This window comes from Prinia subflava, chromosome 5 (genome assembly GCF_021018805.1).
Source record: "Prinia subflava isolate CZ2003 ecotype Zambia chromosome 5, Cam_Psub_1.2, whole genome shotgun sequence".
Lineage (NCBI taxonomy): Eukaryota > Metazoa > Chordata > Aves > Passeriformes > Cisticolidae > Prinia > Prinia subflava.
Window position 1 is genome coordinate 59600240 of NC_086251.1, and position 22975 is coordinate 59623214.

At 44.0% G+C, this 22975-nt stretch overlaps 1 long non-coding RNA gene across 1 annotated transcript; it reads left to right on the forward strand.

Moving 5' to 3' along the window:
* Positions 1–5470: 5470 nt before the first annotated feature.
* LOC134550655 (uncharacterized) lies at positions 5471–8597 on the forward strand. The gene is made up of 3 exons (XR_010080388.1): positions 5471–5635; positions 5779–5918; positions 6021–8597. It is a non-coding gene; the product is annotated as an uncharacterized LOC134550655 (long non-coding RNA).
* The last annotated feature ends 14378 nt before the right edge of the window (positions 8598–22975 follow it).

Consider the following 22975-nt stretch of genomic DNA (forward strand, 5'->3'; position numbering starts at 1 on the left):
CGTTGTTTTGGGTAAGGGTGTCAGTGCTGTGATTTAAGGCAAGGTTTCTCCAGAAGGGTTGGGCTGGGAACAAGGTATCTGTGTCTATACAGGGGTATATTGGTATATGTAAGCTTTATTTTGAGATGAGATGAAAACTGTTCCTGCAGAAATGGCTGATTCTTCAGGCCCTGTAAGTTTATCCAAAAAAACTCCATTATTTTATTTTTTCTGTCTCTCAGCGTGTTGTTCCATTATTTGTTGATTTTTAGATCTCCATGCTATGACTTAAGAGTGAGGACAAGAATTGCATTGAAGTGTTTGACAGTGAAAAGGAAGAAGGCAGGAGGTGGTGAATATGATCTGTTACAAAGCAGCAAGAGGCCACAGGAGCTGAGCAATCTTCCTGGGGCTCCCAAGAGCATCCTCCTGTCCTTGTGCATCTTCCCCGAGATTTTTGAGGCTGTTTGTTGGAAGCCTGGAGATTCCCCCAGCCTGTTTTGGAATGCTCAGCTCCACTCTGGGAACCTGGGCCACAGATCAATATCATCCAGGGAAACCTTGCACCCCAGAGGTGGAAAAGGCAATGCTCTGAGTCAAACCATCTTTGGAGATTTCCCTTGAAACCGTGGCTGTGCTAAACAATGGAGTTGAATCTCTTGGAAATGAGTTCATAAAAATTAGCTCTGCATTGTCAGCTGTAAAGGGAGAGGAGCGTTTTGTTCCTCAGGGCCTTATTCTAATCTCAGATGCACAGCGTGCATTACCATATAGCTTAAAAAAGCAGATATTTCTGAGATGATATGTGGGATTCTGTGCAAACCTCTCAGAAAAACCAATATCCTTCAGGAGATTTTCGTGCACTCCAACACTCCCAGCCAGGACGTGGGTGCCTGACAGAGCATTTTTGGCTAAGGGGTAAAAGAGGGGATGAGGAAGCCTCAGAAGAGAAGCTGAGGTGAAGAAGCAGAATATGCCAGAATTGGAACTTGTGAGCAGCCCTTGACTTCTGAGAGGGACATGTGGTGAGGTGTCTATCCCATGATAATAGAAGTGAGATATCACTGGAATATGAGACAAAAGAGGGTATTGAATCCTACAGGAGTACTGGGACAGATAACACATTGAAAGAGGCAAGGAGGGTTGGTTTGTTTATTTGTTGTGGTTGTTATTTGTTGTTGTTGTTACTGGTAATCTAAGCCTGCAATGAGAACAGGACATTTGGGCCAATCAAACCAGAATTAATGGGTGTCAACAACCAACTGGTGCCTGACCTGCTGGAAAAGAGCACCACGCACCCATCCTGACAGCAGGAGGTGCTGAGAAATCACAGAGATGTGGAAGGAATCTCAGGGGATGATATAACCAGTGGACAGACATCTCTTCTGTCCCTACAGGCTGATTGTCAAGGCCTTCTCTCATAAACAATCCCACTAGGTACGTGCACCTTATGCCTCTGGAAGCCTGAGGAGCAGGGGTTCCAGGAGTGGGGGTCAGCAGTGCCTCCCCACAGTGCTGTGCTGCAGGATGGGGCTGGGCCAGGCAGCTTTGGGGTGCAGGGCTGTTTTTGGCAGCCTGGCCAGCAGTGCTTGCTAACTTTTCTCCAGAAACTGCAGAGTAGGACTGCCAAGTGGCACAGGCCTGGCTGGCAGCCCCGGGATGCTGCCTGCCAGGGGAGCTGCACTCCAGCTGGGCCAGAGCCAAGCACTGCCTGTGGAAGCTGGAACATGGAATCAAAGAATCACAGAATGCTTTGGGTTGGAAGGCACCTTCAAGACCATCCAGTTCCATCCCCCTGCCAAGGGCACCTTCCACAAGACCAGGTTGCTCCAAGCTTCATCCAACCTCTTTTTGAGCAATTGCAGGGGTGGGCCAGCCACAGCTTCTCTGGGCAACCTGTTCCAGTGTCTCACCATCCTCAGAGTAAGGAATTCCATCCTAATTTCTAACCTAACCCTGCCCTCCGTCAGTTTGAAGCCATTCCCCACTGTCATGTGTCTCCATGCCCTTTGCAAAAGTCTGCTTAACAGCCGGGCTTGCAGTGGTTAACTGAGGATGTTGGTGACCATTTCTTGTTTAGCAAAATTTTTGCAGAACACTGCATGGAGCTCTATAAAGATTGTGAGATTTCCTGTATGACAAGATGGGGAAAGCTCAAGCCAATGTGCAGCACCCTCCTTTCTCTGTCTGTGTGGTCAGAAATGGCTTTGTGCACCTGAGAGCTGCTTGCCTCATTTTCACACTGCTGCTTGGACAGAGGGCTGCTGGCTGAGATGGGAATCATGGAATCATTTTGGTTGGAAAAGGCCTCCAAGATCATCCAGTCCAAGTTTTCTTCCAGCACTGCCACACCAGCACTAAGCCACATCCCCAAGTGCCACATCCACACATCATTTAAATCCCTTCAGGGGTGGTGACTCCACCACTGCCTTGGGCAGCCTTTTCCAACTTTTTCTGTGAAGATATTTTTTCCTTATACCAGCCTAAACCTCCTCTGGTGCAACCTGAAGCTGTTTCCTCTTGTCCTGTCCCTGGAGGAGAAGCTAACATGATGCTTTGCAAGGTAGCACCTGACTGAAAGGTGTGCAGGAATCCCGTGGAGCAGCAGAACGCCCTCCCTGCTCTCTGTTAACCCATATCAGGTTTTTTGGCTTTTGGCAATCACCCTTGGGTGGGACAGGAACAAAACACAGAGAGAGCACAGTGGTGGCAGCCCCAGGTTTGTACCTGAAAGGAAGTTTGCCTTCCTTGGGTAACCAAAGTGTGGGGGAACAATAAATCTCATTTCAGAGGAGCTGTAGCAGAGCGCTGTTGTCCTGATAGCATGCTGGAGGGTGAAGATTTTCGGGAATTTCCTTTGCACGTTTTCCTCATCCCCAACATAATTTCCCACGAGCACGTTGCTGGGCCTTTGCCAGCTCCTTAGTCTTTCATCTCTGAGCTTTTCTTTGTGGGGCACTGGGACAGCTGAGGGGAGAGAAGACAATCCTGGCTGCAGTCTGGCAAGCACCCGGGTGGAATCCCAAATCTGAGCCTCACTCCTGGGGCTCTCACACAACCTGGGAGTGGGGAGACACTCCCAGGAAGAGCTCATCTCTTGCATCCTCGAAGAGACAGAACAGCCGCTGCTCCTGACCCTGTGGGATCCATCAGAGGAAGGAGCAGAGCCAGCTCCAGGGCTCCGTTTCCCTCCGCCAGGCCTGGGAGATGGATTCAGCCATGGAGTGTCAGAAATTGCTGTCAGGTCTAGGAGATGGGTCTGGGTGCGTTTGTCACCTCCAGAGCCAGAAGCTTGGCTTGCTCCAGTAAAATCATCCCTGTGCCATCAGCACACCTGGCCTCTGGGGAGGTTCATGGATTTATCTCCTGACAGTGCTCAAGATTCTTCCTTTCCTGCAAGGTTAAACTGGGAATAATCCTCATAAACTGGTTCATGCTGTGGTGGCTTCTCAAGCCTTGGCTGAAGCGCTGTGTGGCTTGAGGAAACCTCTCCAATAATCTCTCTGAGATCCACTGACCTCCCCAGCTAGCAGTGACCTGCTGTTGTTCTGTCCCCCCAGCCAAAACTGGTGTGGGTTTGACCTTCAGATCCTCTCTTGTCCTTCCTGAGGAGCTTTGGAGGAAATAAGGAAAAAAACCCAATAACAGCAGGGTGGATTTTGATGGGAGCTGGGGTTCTGCTTTTCCCTGAGCATTCAAGCAGCTCTCCAAAGTCTTACCTGTGCATTTCTATGGCTAAACTAAGGTGTGACAATGCATTTACACAAGTTGTGCCAAGTCTGCCAAGCCCTGACCCAGCCCAGCACTTGCACAAGTGAGGACAGTGCTCTGGGCATCTCAAAACCCATAGAATGCACCTTTGGGCTCCAGCACATCTGGAAAGCCTTGCTGGAGGTAGCCAGGTGCCCAGCACAGAGACTCCAGGGCAGGGATTACCCAGGAAGGGGCTCAAATAATAGGAAAACAATAACTAAAAATCTGCCTGTTCATTGCAGCCTCTCTGGAAACACAAGAGATGCGTTTGGGGAGCAAGGACAAAATGAAAGGGGCAGAACAATAAGCTGTTTCAAGCACCTGAGAATATATTTAAAGCAAGAGAAAGAAAAAAAGACTTAAATTTCTGAAGCAGCACTTGAGTGCATTTTCTTTTTCTTCAGCTTGTTCATGTATCACCTTCCTTATTGATTTTTTTCCTTTGCGCTGAAAATATACATTATCTTCCAATCCTTCTTCAGTGAAGTAAATCTAAAATGAAAACAAACTACACATTTGGCCAACCCTGCCTTAAAATTACACATCAAGAACATTCCCAGTGACAAATACTTTCAAGGCAAACAAACTGAAGAGAAATTAAAAAATCTCTGTGGGGCATAAATATGTAATTACACTCACACAGGGAGCATTTTATCAGGTAAACCATCCTACTTTGTTAATTGAAATGCTGCAGCACAAGGTTTTTTGACAAAGGGGCTGAATATGCATGCATATTTTTCACTGCTGCTGTTCCATTTCTCTCTTTCCTTTCCCTGTGTGCTCCAGCGATGGGGTAGTGATCACTCCTGCTTTCTTTGTTCAAATATCCTCATTTCTGCCACCTCCACTTAATTCTGGCAGGGAAAGTTTTCCTTTCACTGGAGGCACAGGATTGTGGGGGGTTTTGTTGACTTGAAAAAGAAACCAAACCAAGCCCCAGAAAACCAGAAATCAAGCGTTTTTCTTAAATTAAACTCTCCAGAAACAATAAAACACCGAGAATTTAAAAAGAAAGCAGACAGAATAAAAAGAACTGCAGGAAGTAGGTGCAGCTGTGTTGACCTAATCCCACTAAAACCACCTTACCAGGATGAAGATGAGTTACAGGAGCTGATGGGTGCAAGGCTGAAGTTTGGGACTAAAGAGGTTTGAGGTCCAGAACCCAAGCCTTTGTTACAGGAGCATTTGTCAGTGTTTAGTGGCCACGGGCAGCAGTCAGTGAAATATTTACAGCACAATCCCTTCCAAGAAGCGTGGCTGCTGGCAGGGTGTTTAATTGTCTAAATGCAAGCTGCAGTGCCAGCTGTGGGTTTGCTCACCCATCTGTGAGGGCTCTGCCATGCCAGTTCTCCTGCCCTGGGAAGGAGGCAGGGAATATCCTCCCTGGAAAGAGGGGCACAGAGCAGCTACCAGAGCCTGCTTGCCAGTGGGGACAACTGTGACAACACTGAGACTGAGAAGAAACAGCGCCCAGGCTTCCTTTAAGGAAGGAATTGGGGATGATGGGATGTCAGCACCTCTTCTCCCTGCAAATGGATGGAGAATAATGTGTTCCCTCTCACAACCCATTGCCTATTTGGGTTTTTCTCTGCATTTTGTCCCCCTCTGATGTGCACTACAGAAAGTGCCCTGATTGCACAGCCTTTAGCCACCATCACGTGGGGAAACTCAGAAAGGCTTCAGTGCTTTTCTTCATGAGTTCTGTACGTTCCATGTTCCCATTCTGCCTCGTGCCCATGTCTGCTTCCCTAAATATATTCTTCTCTTTCTCAATAATGTCCCACAAGTGTGATCTTCACCCCATTTCCAGTCCCTTTTCTGGGCTCTGGTGGTTTGTTGGGAACAGAAGACTGGCTGGCATTTCCAGAGAAGGAGGGCATTTCCATGCCATGTACCTCTCCAGGTAAGTCATGTCAAAAGCCCATGGCTTGGAAACCCTTGGAAAACATTCTAAAATGGGAAAATAAGTTTGTGTCATCTGTTGGTCTGTCTCTGTTTCCTTTGTTTGGCTTTACAACATGACAAGAGCACTGTGTCCTCTCCCAGGAGTGATGTGATTGAGTCTGAGTTGTTTTGAAACTAAACCATGGTGGTTGAAGACCAAGAAGCTGCCAGCACTCAGAAACCTCCTGTTTTCCTTCTGACCCTGAATCTTGAATAATTTTGCACAAGGAAGATCAGGTTTGGTATGTGAGAAATCTGGTGTGGTATAACGGATTATTTTAGCCACTAGTGTGTCCTTTCAATTTTATTTTTGATTGAGTAGATCTTCTGTTTTTCCTCTCTAGAAGATTCCATGCAAGAATCCCACCAGTGCTCTGCAGGACCTGGGTGGCCATGTGAGTGCCCAGCAGCTGAAATTCAGGTGCTATGAAGACTTTGGGTGGAAACTGCAGCATCCAGAGAATTTTATTATCTTGAGAATTAAGCACCATCTTGGCAGGGGTTTTAACCCAGACATCCCAGTCCACACATGGTTCTAGGTTTTGGTATTTTATCCTTGGTCTATTTTGTTAGATTTTGGCAATAGAATATTTGCTATATTCTTCAATATCCTTGGCTGGCTCCTGTCCCTCCTGGCTCACGTTCACAGGGACACTTCCCCATCTTTTTCTCTCCCCTCCCTTTGCCTTTTGAGCTGTAGGGTGGTTGTTTGCTCAATAAACAATGTTTGAAGTCGGCGGTCTCCAGGTATCTGTGTTGACTGAAACCACTGGGCTGTGACAGAGAGAGCAAACAGAGCAGCTTAACAGACACTGTTCTGGTTCATGTGAAGCCCTCAAGCATGGCTGGTGAGGATTCCCTCAGTGACAGATCAGGGGATGCTTGGAGGAGTTTGACACAGCAGCACTTTTTGGTTTCATTACCATTATTTTCCTAAAATATAACAATAGCTTACCTGTTCAGTTTAATAGTTAATTGTTCACATAAAATGCAAGTAAGGTGCCTTGCTTCAATTTGGCTTGGGAAGTTGGTTATTCCAACATTCAGCTCTGATTCTTCACCTGGTATTCTCACAGGAGCATCTTTGTTGGACATTTCAGTATCTCAAAAGATTTGTAAACAGCCACAGCACCCAGTGCTGAATTGTCAGGGATGGGAATGCAGGATAAAGGCTTATTGAAGAGTCATTCTCTGACACTCTGGTTTTGTTTATCATTTTAAAAAACAGCCTGGGATCACTTTCAGGCTTTGGTCTTGTCATGACAACATCAGACAGGTCAGCCAGAAATTTCCAAAGGTTTTGATGATTAATTTGTCCTTGCATTTTGGTTAAAATATTATGCTTCTGCATTTCCTGATTGATTTTTTTGTTATTTTTAATGGGTGGATCTGTGTTGGTTTCAGTGGCTGCCTTTTCTTCCTCATTTATTAATGAATAAATCCGGGCTGGTTTTGCTGAGAGCTGTAGCACTTGCTCCTGCTGGTGGGTAGGGCATTCCATTAACCCAAACTGTGATACCAGCTACAAGTGCACCTGCCTGTGGTGCCCTTAAAATCCCTCAGTGGTTTTATAAACCAGGTGATGAGACCAGGAATGTCCTTGCCAAGCTCAGGTTTAGCCTGTGGTGCAGTTGTAGCTGGATGAAGTGTTGAGATACCAGCTGGATCATGCTGCTGGTAGGGCTGCTGTGACCCTTGTGAAGTGTCACAGGAACACATCAGAAAATGGAATATCGATTCCCCCCCTTTTTTTTTTTAATACTGATATTTCTTTATAAGACATTGTTTTGCCATTTTAATTAGGTTTTTTTTTTTGTTCTGTTTGCATTTGTCACCATAGCAGACCACCCAATTATCTTCTTTTTTTTTTCTTTTTTTTTTCTGCCTTGTCTGCTGCAGTCCAGAAGTGGATGGAGACAGCAAGAAATGGGAGGGTTCCATGGTAAAGGAGGTGCAGGGAGAATTCCTGTTAGCTGGGCTTTATGGACACAGGTTGGGCAGTGGGCAGAAAGTCCTGACTGTGGAGTTTTGCCACAAAAGCACATGAGGAATAGCTACAGCAGAAGGGAAAAGCCATTTGTGAGGGCATCACACTGGACTGGTTGGATAAAACCCCCATTTCTTCTCCTCTCCAGAATCAGTAAAGATATTTCTTCAAAGATATTTCTTCTTCTTCTTTGAAGTGCAGAGGGAGCTCAGGAAATCTCCAGAGAGCAGCACTTGGGGACATGGTTTAGTGGTGGTCTTGGCTGAGCTGGGGGAATGGTTGGACTAGGTAATCTTTTCTCACCTTAACAATTCCAGGTTCAGCTGAATCCTAGGAGAGCTGCTCAGCCAGCAGCCTGGCACGTGCTCTGCACACCTCAAGGATGCTGCCTCACAGTGTCTTTTTGCTTCCTGGTCTTGCAGACAAACTTTTTTGCTGAACAAGGTAGATAGCAGCTCTGAAGGGAAAACAGATCCCCAGCCCCTTCACAAACAAATCCAGCATCACTCTAAACCCATGCATTTCCTTGGCCCTGCAGCATCTGTCAAAGAGCTGCTTCAGCACCTCAGTGCTTGGGAGCTGTAACTTCCACCCTCAAACTATTTGGCTTGTTCTGATGTATTCTTGTGCTAACGCCAGTTTTCTGTCTAAGCAGGCTTCCTGGTTTTGTTGTGCTCACTTCCCTGCCATATTTCTACAGGGAAAGCCAATTGTTTCTGCCTCTTCTCCTGGAAGGTTGAAATTCCCATCTCCCTGGCTTCTCTGTGCTTGGTGAAATGGGTGGATCTTTCCTGAATGGGGCACCCTGCTCAGCCAGTGACCCTGGAGAGGATCAGTGATACTCCTATAACTCCACTGACCACGTCTGGATTGATAAACCTTGGGATTTCACTTGGCTTTTCCATTCCTACAGGATACTGGAGTGCTGTAGTCACCCTGGGAAAACATAGCCCAGATTTATGGGTCTGGTTTTTGTCAGCTAAGGAGCCTTTATTAAAGTGGACCTTCTTAAATTAATCTTGCATCTGTGACCCTGAGATCATCATTGTGTTTCCACAGAATTCCCATTTGTCTTCAATGCCTCTCAACCTCATATTTCAGCAGGCTGGATTTGTATCCTCCCATATTTCTCCCTCCTTTGAAGAAATAGCTTTCCATTTCTCTTTACACTCAGATAAACACTCAATGCTTCATTGGACTTGGACTCCTTTTCCAGGGCAAAACCTGGGGTCTCTCTGTGAGGATGGGTAATGTGATGTGTCAGTGCAAGGAGGTGTCCTTGCTCTAGCCATATCTACAAGGACTTACCTGCCTCGAGCTCTGTAATTAGGTGACTTTAATTGGCTTTTAATTTGGGAAGATTATATAATATACTTAAATGAAAACCACAGAGGTGCTGGTAATACACAGGTTATGAATTGCAAACAAAATGATAAGTGACTGAATTGCTTCTGAGCTCACACAGCCAAATTCACATTTTCTTTCCCACATATTTAATATGAAATATACCAGAAAGTTCATAATTAGGAAACTACAAGGGTTTAAAACCTATATTGCAAAAAATACATTTTTGTGGCTCTGGAGGTTGTAAACACGCCTTCCATATCAAACTCTATGTTGCATTTATGCTGATTTAATCATTCATTAAACATTAGTAAGAGGCCAATTACGCTGTTCAAGAATAAGATGTTTTACGAGGAAATGACAAAAAGATACATGTAATCATTGAAATGCCAGTTTACAATCAGATAGGATGGGAAATAATCCCTTTAGCAAGCTTAAGCTTTTACATATTAATGGCAACATTGGGGAGAGTGGGAAGAGGGCTTTTACAGCCTCGTGGCCTCCCAGCCCTGATGGGGAAGTGAGAGCTCGTGGTGCTCCAGACAGAGATTTAACAACTTTTATTCTGTGCCACAGATGCCTTGAAAATTGGGCTCTTCAAGGCCCCTTCCTGTAGTTAGCTACTCTGTTTTTACAGATCCAACATAAACATAGAAAAAAGAAGGCTGGAAATACAATTCTGGCTCTTCAGAGAGGTCATGGAACCCCAGAATGGTTTGGGTTGGAAGGGAACTTAAAGATCATCTCATTCCCAACCCCTGCCATGGGCAGGGACACCTTCCACTATCCCAGGCTGCTCCAAGCCCCATCCAGCCTGGCCTTGGACACTTCCAGGGATCCAGGGGCAGCCACAGCTTCTCTGAACAACCTGTGCCAGGGCCTCAGCACCCTCACAGGGAAGAATTTGTTTTCCAATATCCAATCTAAATGTGGTCTCTCTGAGTGTGCAGCCGTTCCTCCTTGTCCTGTCACTCCATTCCCTTGTTCAAAGCCCTGGTTCAGCTCTCTTGGAGACCCTTCAGGCACTGGAAGGAGCTCTATGATCTCCTCAGAGCCTTCTCCAAGCAGAGCAACTCCCTCAGCCTTTCCTTACAGCAGTGGATTCCATCCATTTAATCACCTTCCTGGCCTCCTCTGGACTGAATCCAAGGTGAGATGTTCTGGCGAGCAAAGAGAATTGAGATCCACTGGGACATTTCTATACTTATATTTTAAATGTCCATATCAAACACTTCATGGAAAAGGGAGGCTGAGTGAGGGACTTACCCATAAAGTCACACCTGAGAAACCACAGCTGCTGGAGAAGCAGGGAGGGACAGAAACTCATTTTTCCCCATTTTACAATGCGTGACTTAGGGACACCAAGCAAAACTGTTGGATTTAACCAGGAAGAAGTAATTCATTGCACCCAGAGCTGTCAAGAGGTGGAACTCCTGGCTACATGACTTGGTGGATGCTCAAAGTTCACCAAAGTCCAAAAAGACAGCAGATAAATCCATGGAAAGAAAGTGGTTTGGGGGTTGTTAAACGCCATGTTTCTCTTTCTCTGGAAGCTTCTCAGCTGCAAGGTTTTGTACACATGAAAATGTACAGTGGGAAGAGGATGACATCCAGCAAACCATGGACTGCATTGCTGAAAGAACTGAGACTGCCTTGGTGTGTATGAGATGAAAACCAAAAAGGTGGCAAAAGACCAAAAAGCTCCACAGGCAAGCTTCAAAAAAAAGAAGAAAATAGATAATTTTAAAATTTTAATGTTCTCATGAGCTCTGGTCCAAAATGTCACACCTTTGGCTTGCTCTGGGTACTTTCTGTGCCTGAAAGTCTCACAGGTCCCAGCTTTCTCTAGGATTTGAATTCTCCTGTCTTCTGCTCTAAGCACATTTGGATTGAAGTCTGAATAGGGTCAGGCAGAGAAAATCCATCATAATTTGAGCAAACACTCAATCCTTATGAAAAATTAAAGACAGGAAACCCAAAGGTTAGGGAATCTTGTTTGCAATGAAGAAAATTGCAGAATATGAAAGCTCCTCGCATTCCAAGTGAACAACAAAGAGCGAAGAAATTATGTTTTCCATGCCTGTTTAATCAACAGAAAATAACTAAGAATATGTTCTGTTAATGGATGTGGGACCAGGATATCCAGCAAGAGAAAAAAAAGCAGTGGAGACCCAGGTGAGCAGAACATGGGCTCCAGATAAACCTCAGCCAAGCATCACTCCAGCTTCCCAGAGCCATGCCAAGCCTTGATGTTCTCCGACTGCTCTGCTGACTCCTACATCTGGCTGCCCAAAGCACACAGCCCCCTTTTCCCAAATCCAGTTGGTCAGCTGTCCCTGTTGCCATGCTGGCCTCTGGGCAACAGACCCAAGCGATGCCGTCGAGAGGGAGAAAAATGTATTCCAGCGATAATATTGAAGGGTTACAGCTGCCAAACACACTGTGTCTGTGGAAACACCTGTTGAGTGGCTGTTGCAGTGGGAAGAGCAAGATGAAGAAAGACAGCTGTAAAAGTGCCAGCAGCAGTGGGAAGCTCTGCTAAGACTGCTTTGTGCCAGTGAGAGATGTGCCAAATTATTTGGCTGCGTTTCAAATATCTGGGTGTCCACTGCATTTGCCAGCTCACGCTTGCAGGGAATACTTCAGCATTAACACCACCACTGCCACGCTCCTGCTGCTATCCCACTTTAATTTCAGCCTTTGGGTTTCCGTGCTTCTTTTATTCCTGGTTCCTTCTAGTGTAAAGGAAAGCCCAGTTTTGCAGTGCAGAGTCCAAAATAAGGGCTGGGATCTGCTGCTGGTGGGAAGACAAAGCACTGCTGTAAAGGTTTTTGGAAATTGGCTTGTGAGAGCTGCCGAGTTATTATTTTGTGTCTCCCCTTTTGTGTTGATGTTGTTGTTGTGGGTTTTTCCCAGAGAATAATAATTTTATCTTCTACAAACACTTAGTTAACATGGACACTTCTGCCTGTCCATCTAGAAATCCTTGGAGCTGCAGAGCACAGCTTGGGGAAGTTTACAGTGGGAACAGAGAGGAAATTTGAAAGTTTACGTGGGCTGGACAGGTGACAAAGGTGGAAACACAATGGCAGAATTCCATAAAGAAATATTCCAGATGTGTTGTAGCTATAGATGTGGCACCTGGGTTAGACATGGGTTAGTGGTGGGCTTGGCAGTGCTGCAGGAATGGTTGGACTTAATGATCTTAAAGGTTGTCCTCAGCCTATATTATTCCATGATACCATGAAAAACTGTCTGAGGAAACAGAGAATGGAGAGAAGGTGGAGTTATAGAGTAACGAGGATCTATTTTAGACAATCTTCCTCCTGAAGTGCCCAGAGAGGGCAGGTTCATGTCCAGGATCTCCCAGTTCCTTATTTTTATTTAAGACCATCTGCACTGCCAAAACCCTGAAAAAACAATCCAGTATAAATCCTTCCCCCTGTCCACAGTGAGAGCCAGGGGTATACCCAAAGTTAATTTTACCTTTTTAAGGGTTTTGAATGCTAAAGTAAGCAACTAAATCTCAAAGGATTAAATTCTTGCTCAAATAATTCCTGTTACCTCTCCTAACTCCTCACTTTGCCCTGGTGATATCCCAGATAGACCAGGAGACTCTGGAATTACAGAGCACTGCTGTGCCTGTACAGCTGCAGCAGTTTACTTACTTTTCTATTTGACACCATCATCTATTGTCATGATTTCTTTAAATTCCCAAATCCTAAGAATGATCAAATACTCCCCTGGACCAAGGAGATAATAGTTTTCTCAGGGAGCTTTTTTCCTTCCCAGGAAGGTTTATCTTTTAAGTGTTTGTAGGAAACAATTCATCTTCTCTTTATTTATGAATATTTCCAAGACATGGCAGTTTATTAGCCCTGGAGGTGGTATTTCTCTGGGAGGTATCATTGCTTTTCTGCTTGCAGACAGAGATGGAAAAGTCTGAAATCCCAGGGAAAAGAATTGCAGTATTTTACCCCTCTTCTGTGCCTTCCTCACTGTGTAGCAACCCTTCTGGGACAGACATTCACTCCTGTGGGTTATTTTTTGTCACAAAATGGGATCCTGTTTGAGCTTGGTTCTCTGGACCGACTGTAATGCACATGACAATGTCTAAACCAAAAACTCTTCACACCCCCTCCCTCAGAACGGGACCTTTCTTGAGAATAAAACTAATTTATTACAGAAACACAAATCTGTGCTTTTTGAAAGAAAGAGAAAATACCACACACCATTCAAATTGCCCAGGACAATTTATCTTTCCCTTCTGAGCTAATTCTTCAAGCACTCTCTGCTCTAATTATTCAGATTTCATTTTCCACACCCCAATCCACCTGTTCTTCCCCTGGATTGTAGGCCAGGATTACCACTTGTACGCCTGATTTAGTCTGATTTTACCTGCAGATGAAGGTCAAAGAGCCAGTGGTTGTGCTTCAACAGGGCTTGCAGGACTCCTTGGTTAATCTTTCTTATAAGATAATGGGAAAAGTTCTCATTTTTAAAGTTTCCCAGAAATTCCTGCCACTCTGTTTCTGTCTCTGTGCTAATCACTTAGGGAAGGACAGAGCTATTTTCCCCTGAGCTTTCAAGTGTCCAGTGGATCTAGAAAGCTTCAGCCTCTTGAAACCCCTCGGCCTGGACCTCACAAATGCCAATAAAAGGCTCTGCCTGTTGTCCTGGCCATGTCAAACTTCTCTTCAGACAACCAGAAAATTCATCTTTCCTGTTAATCTTCCTGACTTTGTTGCCAGAGTCATCGGTGATGGTCTGTTCATCCTGAGAAAATGTTATCTGAGTCAATATTTAGACAATATAAGCCTTAATCACAACATAGTTGTGCATCATTAAAGAGGTTTTCCATTAGCTTTGTTCAGAAAATAATGCAGGATGTACCAGAAGCAAACAACTGGGGTAGATTTCTTATTCATGCAACACTTTCTTTCTTGCACAGAAGTAAAGGACTGATTGCTTGTGCAGAAGCCTCTCTTTTCTTCCTTCAGAGGAGGCAGAGGGGAAAAAAAAAGTTTTCCTTGCCCTCACCAGTGTAGATCTCTTGTTAGGTGGTGCCCAACTCCTCCCAGTGCTGCTGCTCAGGCCTGGAAGGACTCAGACTGTTGTCCTCCTAAATATCCCTTTAGGTGCCACCCAAAAATAGTGTCCAGCTCTGCAGACCATTCTGAACAACCTGCTTTTAGCAGTGGTCCCAACCTTGGTGGACTGCCAGGAATGTCAGTCCCATCTCACCTTCAGAGGGGAAACAGAGAAGAGTCACAGAATCATTTAGGCTGGAAAAGACCTCCAAGATCATCAGGTCCAGCCTTTGGTTGATCACCACCTTGCCAACTAAACCATGGCCCTGAGTGCCACGTCCAGGTGTTGCTTGAACACCTCCAGGGATTGTGGCTCCAGCCTGGGCAGCCCCTTCCAGGGCAGAGCAGACCAGCAGGGGAAGGTTGCAGGGGAGCTGGTGGTGGAGGGAGGTCAAGCAGTCAAAATCTGTCCCCTTCTCCAGGGCATGGAAAAGCAGATGATTTTTCCTGCAGTGCTCAGAAAAAAAAATAAAAACCCTCTTTCATCTCTTTCCTGATAGAAGGCCAATGCTGAGCCCAGCAGATTATTCAATAACATCCCATAAAAATATTAAACTTCTATATTGAAACCAAATTAACATTGTATTTCATGATGTGAACAAAGGTACCCAAGTCAATTTTCTCCCTCTCTCTCCCTCCTTTTTCAAATTTAATATCACACAGAAGAGAGAAATGAAATCTGTATTTAAACGGCTGTGGAACATTGTGCATTTAAAGTGCACAGCAAGTCACTCCCTAAAGCACTCCATATGATATGTAAATCTTTTGATCTTTCACAAAATGCATGATTTCCATAAAGAATAATGAGTGCCAGCTTGGGAAGTACAATATTGACTGTCACTGTACTGCACTTAGCCACAATTATTATTTGCATGGCTTTTGCAACATAACTGGAGGGGAGAGTCCTGTGAATATTTTTAATGCATTCTAATAGCTACTAAAAGAGATTTTATTTTATAATAGATGCATTCTTTCTTTTGGGTCTACAAGCATTTTTTTTTCAATTTATTCATTACCTCTTTTTTTTTTTTTCTCTTTATAAGGAGGTGTATATGGGGAATAGCAGAGGAGCACACGAGTCCTGAGAAAAGAGACAATTGACATCCTGCCCTGCCATGAGCTGCAGGAAAGCAGGGGAATCAACAATAACATTTATTTCTTCTTGAAGCCAACGGGTAAAGTTTAACTTGAGAAAGGATCTTAGGTGTGATCCGTGTGAGGGAGGTCCAAGTGATTGTCACCCTTTGAGGCATTTCTGGATGGATTCTCTGCAGGGTGTAAATGCAGGGACATCCCATGGGATCAGTTTGTCAGTGACCACCGGGGTCAGTGGAGCTTTTGGCATCAATCCAGATTTTCCCTCTGGCTTTCCCCACGGGAAGGGCTCAAATGCCCTGGCCCAGTGGCAGCTGTCCTTATTTCCAGTGCTGCTGATGGGGAGGGAGAAGCTGAGCCATGGCAATCTGCATGCTGAGTTTTTCCCATCTATTTTTCCTGTCTCCTTGGAGATGCATCAGCCCAGACCCCTCCTGGAGGTGGGGAGCTGATCCTGTCTAGCAGAAGAAGAGAATTCTCCCATCTTTCTCAGGGATCCCAGCATCCTGGGTGTTCACCCAGGAGATGGGAAGACTGCAAGCTCACGATGCAGGAAAGAGAGATAGGGATAAGGCCCATCACAAATACCACGTTAAATAAAGGAAAAATTAAGAATTATTGCATCTCCGCCTTGTTGTTCCCTTCCTGAAGGTTTTGACATCTCTCTGAAAGTTCATTCAGTTCCTCTTTAAAGGACTAATAATGCAGAGGAGGACTTAGATCTTGTGAGATAATTCTTTCAGATTTATTTCCTGGTGGTAGTTCATGATTATATATTAAATGCTATTTATTGCTCAACCTTTTCTGGAACAATTTTTCTTTTCCCACTTTGGAAACATTGCTGCATGCATGAGCCCATCTTTCTGGGTAAGAAAAAGGCAAAAAAAGTTTGGGTTGAATGGCTGCATTGTTTTGTGTACCACAAGAACCAGATTGTTGATCTCAAGGCTTTCTTTTTTTAATTCTGGACCAATAGGATAATTTCAAATAAAAAATGATTCCTCTGTGAAAACCTTTGTCAGAAATGATCTGCACCAGCTCCCCAAAAATCTCCTGAACTTGTTTACCTGGTAAGACTTGTAGTAATTTTCCATAACATCCTTCCATTTATTATACTCTGGAAAGGCACTATAGTGATTTCAAGAGGAGAAAACCAAGAAAGATTATTCATTTCACATCCTCATGCAATTCTTTTGTAGGTGGCTTTCAACAAAGGGTGATATTGGATTACATTCATTTTGGTTCTTAATAAACTAGTAAATCTCCCATTGTTCTATGTTGTCCAATTATAAAAGCAATGAATATGAGACTAAGCACTTCAAGATAACCATAGCTTTAGAGATAGACAAAAAGCTTTATAGATTAGGATCAGAATAAAACTGCCATTTTTGTAGCGTTTTGATGAATAATATTTTGTGAATTAAAGCGTTGTCTCTTAGGAACATCAATAAATTACTCTTTAAGTAGGAGCTGCAGATCTCAGGAAGAGTTTCTGAATATCTGGGATAGTGAAAAGGGAAGGAAGTAAATCCACCCCAGAAGTTATTTCCTTGCTGTCTGAAGAGGTGATTGTGAAGGGTTTTTCCTGAGGTCTGTTTCCCTGTAGGAGGCATCTGTTGCAATTTTCTTGAGCCATTTCTGTTGCCTTCCCATGTTGGTTGTGGTGTCTTTTCAAACATGCTTCTTAGCTACAGTGTGTTTCAAGAACTGAATCTTCAGTACTTTCTGAAAGCTTAATTGGCAATAAAAATCAACATTTTGAAGACAGGATTTGCTTGTTTTGCTTGATCCAAAGTAAAGCTTTCCAAGAACTGCTTCTGCAAGGTCTCTAGAGGTAATGAAGAAAACATTGGCAAGTGGTTTAAACACACTGGGCAGGGGCTGGGCCACTGTAGTAAAATTCTGAGCCTTGAAAGTTGTGAAAAAAAAAAGAGAAGAGTTGCAAATCATAGCCATAAATATCACAGAGGGCTCTGTGGGCTTGTGAACTGGGATCATTGCCTTGCTCGACTCTGTAGGAATTCATGAGACATTTACAAAAAGATTTATTAATCTATTAATTGCCAGCAGATTCTTTGTCAGCAAATCCTTAATGGAAAGCAGAGCCCTCCACCCCTTTAATCCTCATAATCCTACCTTGCCTGCAACTTCCCAAGATTTGATGTGGACTGGCTTAATATTGTAAAACTGTCCCTTGGCAGAGAAGAAGCAGTGAGGTACAGCTCTCTCCAGTGGTCACACAGGACAAATGTCCCATCCAGGTGCTCATCCCAGCTCTCAGTTAAACTGCAGAGTAAAAGGAATGTGCACCACAGGTGGCAGCTTGGCAAAGAGGAGAATACATCATGAGGAGATGGAGACAGAAGCACGTGGAGAGATGTGGGCATGTTTACATGCCTGAGCCCAAGCATTAAACATCTGTCTTGTCATTGTGAAGGTCCAGCACACAAAACACCCCTTGGCTTGGGCTAGGATGAATTTTTGCATTAGAAAACTGCTGCAGCCCCAAAGCAAGCCTGGAATTGCTGGTTAAAGCAGTCTGGGAGGGGTGGCATGCTTGGCACACCTGGCAGCAGCATCAGTGGCACAGTTCAGAGGGGAAATGAAGGGTAGGTGAGAGGGTGCTTCCATGCTGAGCTCTCCTCATAACCCCCTCACTGCTTCCCAGGATTTCAAGCATCTCCATCTCTTCCTGAATGGCTCTTCCATTTGAGAGTGAGCTTCTGGGAAACAATAATTCCTTTGCTCAGGATTGTCAGTCACATCGTGGGACTGTGCCTGGAACAGCAATTGCAGTCTTTGATCAGTTCTGCTGAAACAACCTGTTGTCTTTTATAATAACATTTCCATTGGGAATATTCAGATGCTGAGGCTAAAAAGAACCATTTCACAGCACACACACAACTACACACGCAGTGACTTTGCATTTTTATCTTTTTGATTTTCCAGTGGGTGTATTTGCCTAAGGTTTTTTTTCTGACCACATCCATCTGCTTCCTAGTTCTTACAAAAGCTAGTTTACATGCAATAATTGCCATTAAAATGGGAAGAGAAAGCTCATTGCACAAATGCATTGTTTTTCTCCTTTTAAAGCACACAGAAGCTACAAAACTAGATGTAGCTGACTGATGGATGGGTTTATTTAATTATTACTTCCAGAAAAATGTTCTCTATCTCGCCCATAGCAGGTGCAGGCTGTGACGTGGCATTTGCTCTGGTAATTATGCAGTTTTTTTGTAAATAGCAGAACAAGTCAGGATGAAAGATAGCACTGCCCTCAGGTTGTGGGGACTGATTCAGCTTTCTCTTTACCCAGTTTCAAGTGATACATTGAAATGATAAGGTGGCTTTGATTCCTGTTGCACCTCCCACCCTCCCGTACTTCTGTGACATGAAACTGAGGGAGGGAGAGAGAGGGAGAGGGACTGGAGGATGAAGATGTGGAAGGGGCAGTTTGTGATGGATGTTATTGCAGTGAGTGACAAAGCTGATTTGGGGTACCCTGCACTGCAGTGTAGCATTAAATGACACTGGGATGTCCAATAAACAAGAATTAAAGTGGGTTTTTTGTGGGTGAGGCACTGCAGCTCAGCACTTCCAGCCATGTCTCCACAGCCCTCTTGCTCAGGTCTCCCCCAGTATTCTCCATCCTGTGCCTCATCCTGCCCCTCTTCTGTGTTTGAAGGGGTCTCTGCTCAGAGTTCGGGCTGTTCTCCAGCATCCTCATCCCATCTGTATTTCCCTAAGCAAGGCATAAATACAGGGGCAGTGCAGGTGGGAAGAATGGAAATTCTTCCCTAAGGGAATGATGACTGACAAGGAATGCCTGGACAAACATCCCCCAGGCACCAGGAGATCCTTCCACAGAGAAATGGGACCTCTAAGCTGTTCCCTGAACTGCTCCCTCCTGCTGAAGAAGGGCAGGTTTAGATTGACCATTGGGGGGTCTATAGGTAAAGTCTGTTCCTGGAATCTACTCAGAGCAGAGCCTGCAGCAGTGCTGGGCTTGGAGGCCTCCCAATGGTCTGAGTGGTGGGAGGATGACCAGTCATAGAATCATGGAATGATTTTTGCTGGAAAATACTTTTAAGATCAGCAAGTCCAGTCTTTAAGCTTGGCACTGCCAAGCCCACTGCTAACCCAGCTCATGTCCTTGAGTTGGACAAAATCTTCAGGCAGCATGTCCAAACTTGGGTGACTAAAAATTTCCATCAGGGACAACTTTTTCAAAGCCAGGTAACGACCTGGTGGGCTTCTTTGAACTAAACACTTTGGTCCCTTTGAAGTGGCTCAGCTGGGATGCCCAGCACCACTCCCCACTCTGGACAGGTCCTGGATCCAAAGCCACATTTGGGAGATTTTATATCTGAGCATCTCCACTCTCAGCTCGAGCTGCTGTGAGCTGCCCGGTGCTTTATCAGATGCACTGATGTGCTTGCATCAGTGCATCTGATAATCCACCTTGAAATCAATAGGTATTGATGGGGTTTGGAAGCTGCAGGAGACAAAGTCCTGCTGCTGATGGCAGTGTGTCCATAACCCCTCCTGGAACAGGCACCCTTACATTGGCTCTTCTGCTCTCCATCGAGTGTGCAATGAAAGGAGAACTAACCCCACAATGAAAATATAAGTTGAGTTTATGTAAAAGCTCAGCTGAGCAATATAATGCTTCAATGGAAGGTGCACAGTACATATATGAATGAAAATCAATTGATTGTTACCATGTGTCTATCAAAAATTAAAATAAAGTCATTCACAAATCTCAACATTTTATGGAGGGGAGGACTTTTTTTTTTTTAATTAGGATTAAAAATATTATCTGTTTAAAACGTGTCCATGCATACAGTTCTGGTACAGCCTATGGCAACACCTATGATTTAAAAATAAAACAGTTTTTTTCCAAGAAGGAAGTAATTTTGAGTGATAACTAATTTAGATAGTGCTAATTATATTGGTTGGAACTTGCAAGGGAGTCAGTGGATAAAAAGTTGATTAAAGCAAAGTTATAAAACAACAATAAAAAACTCTAACTCTGTACTTTAAGATGTGCTGAATATTTTATGTTTGTTCCTGCCAGCTTTTTTGCTGCACTGGAAAGTGAATGTTTCTGTATACCTGACTGAAATGAAATGAGAGGAAAAAAGTGAGAACTTCTGAGTAAGTTTAGGAGCAGTGAGTGTGTTCCACACCCTGAAACACCCTTACTCAGCTGATCTTTTGATTTGCTGTGTTTTGAACCTCTGGTCAGTGTTTACCTGGCTGAGACGAGCAAGGAGTAGCTGTGAGGATTCTTGAACATTTCACTATAGATCCTTCCAAGTGCATTCCATGTCTTGCAATGTGATATAAACAGAGTTGGACCCAGCAGTCACATAATTTCTTCTGGAGATACTTTCCCAGCTTGGTTCTCAAAATGGGTCATGTCTACTTCCAGCTGTTTCAGTCTTGGTTTTACATTTGCAGTTAACCCTTGCAACCATCACAGCTGGATGTGTAGTCTCTAATTTAGGAGTGGACAGATCCATTCATGGCTTTGTGACCATGAGAAGAATTCAGGATTCTTCTTCCAGGCTAAAATTCCGTATTTCTCTATCTTTTAAGTTCTTCTGCTGGAAAACTGAAACAACTGACTAAAACAGGAAGTGACCAAAGCCCAGACCTCCTCCAGAGGACGGAGAGAGACAAAAAATGAATGAGCTGTGGTTATTTCTAGTTGTATAACATTTCTGTGGATCACCTCACTTTGTTTCTCAAGCCATGTGTTCCCTGCCTTCCCAGCTGAATAATTTGCAGAAGAAGACGATGAGGTTGATAAGTTTTCCTGAGAAGCTCAGGAAGATCTGACAGAGCTGTAGAGAGAATCATAAAATCATAGAATGGTTTGGGTTGGAAAAGACCTTAAAGACCATCCAGTTCCACCCCTGCCGTGGGCAGGGACAGCTCCCACTATCCCAGGCTGCTCCAAGCCCTGTCCAGCCTGGCCTTGGACACTTCCAGGGATCCAGGAACAGCCACAGCTTCTCTGGGCACCCTGTGCCAGGGGCTTAGCACCCTCACAGGGAAGACTTTCTTCTCGATATCCCAATAACATCCCTTTTAACTCTGTCCTACACAGAAAATCATTACTGTGCACACTGAAGGCTGTGTGTGCCTAATGACTTTGTAACACAACATTCTGATTTGGAACTGATTATTTATTTTTTTTCTGGTTCAAACTCATTATTATTATTATCATCATCATTATTATTATCATCATCGTTATCATTATTATCATTATTATCATTGTTATATTTTTATAGGACCAATATTTTATTTTGACATATATCTGCCTAATGAGCAATCCACCACACCCCATGAGCACTTGAGAATTACGAAATTTTCAAAACATGGGATAGATGTTAAAAGAAGGGGAAAAACAAGTAGGAAACAGAGATATTTAATGTACATAATTTAGGCTGCAAGCAGCCTGGCATAAGTTATCCTTTAATAGAGCTGTACGAATAATTAATTTTTCAGTTCAGTGGTCAAACTGAAAAACTGTGAGGGAGGAAGGAGAGGATGTGAATGGAGTGGGAAGAAACAAGGAGATGTGTTTGGGTCAACCTTAAGTAACAATTTCTCATTTTTTCTCACTGAAGCGAAACAAACATTTGCATTATCTGCTTCTTTAATAAACGGCCCTATCTGGGTTCCTGAACAAAACTTTCCTTCTAGAAGCAAGGCCTGAAGATCCTGTCTAGATGGTAGTGACACAGAACATCTTTATTTTCCTGGAAATTCTCCCTTACCTTTCCTTTCCCATCAAAGCTCATTCATTAAGTCTGCCATTAGTGTGCAAAACTTTTATTAACCATGTAATTTGCCAAAACCTGCTGCCCAGCTTCAGTTTGCATCGTGTTCCAACACCTCTCAAAGTGTGGATCCTGTAAGACATTTTCTGCTGGGTGCAAGACCTCTGCTTTTAAGGCTATTAACTGTAAGTTTAGTTTTAACAGTAAGTTTACTCATATGGCTTTAATTAGGAATAAATTCTTGGCTGTGAGGGTGGTGAGGCCCTGGCACAGAGGAGCTGTATCTGTCCTGGATCCCTGGAAGTGTCCAAGTTCAGGTTGGATGGGGCTTGGAGCAGCCTGGGATAGTGGAAGGTGACCCTGCCCATGGCAGGAAATGGATCTGGGTGGTCTTTAAGGTTCCTTCCAACCCAAATCATTTCATGATTCTAAGGTTCTCTTAGGGATCTTTTCAGGGTTGTTCTAAAATGATCCTCCAAGCCCTCAGGGGAATATGGCCCAGGTTATGGAATTCATTATGGGTAAGTCTGTGGATGATCTCAGAAGATATGGATTTTTCATCATGCCTTTGCCATGAGTTGCAGGACAGGCTTTGTCCTATCATCCTCTTCTTCCCTCACACAGGAGCCCCTTGTTTTAAATGTATACAAACAACAGATTTCCCCTCCACCCCCACAAAATATATATATAGGTGTCTGGCTGATGGAATCATAAGGGTAAATTTCTTTGTGGGTAATCATCAGTGAGCCAAAAACCAGAGACATTTTAAAAGCAAGCAAGCAAAAGAGGTTGCTAAAAGAAAAATCTTTGAAGGGGTATTATCCAATTAGCACTGATAGCTCTGCTAATATGGCAGCAATTAAAATGTTGTTTGTGAACTAAATAGGAGAAGACCTAAATATTCTTTGGACTTACATATGAATAATGTTCTAATATCTGGTGGAATAATTATAATGAAGCTGTAAGTATTCTCTCACGAGTTGTTTACTGAA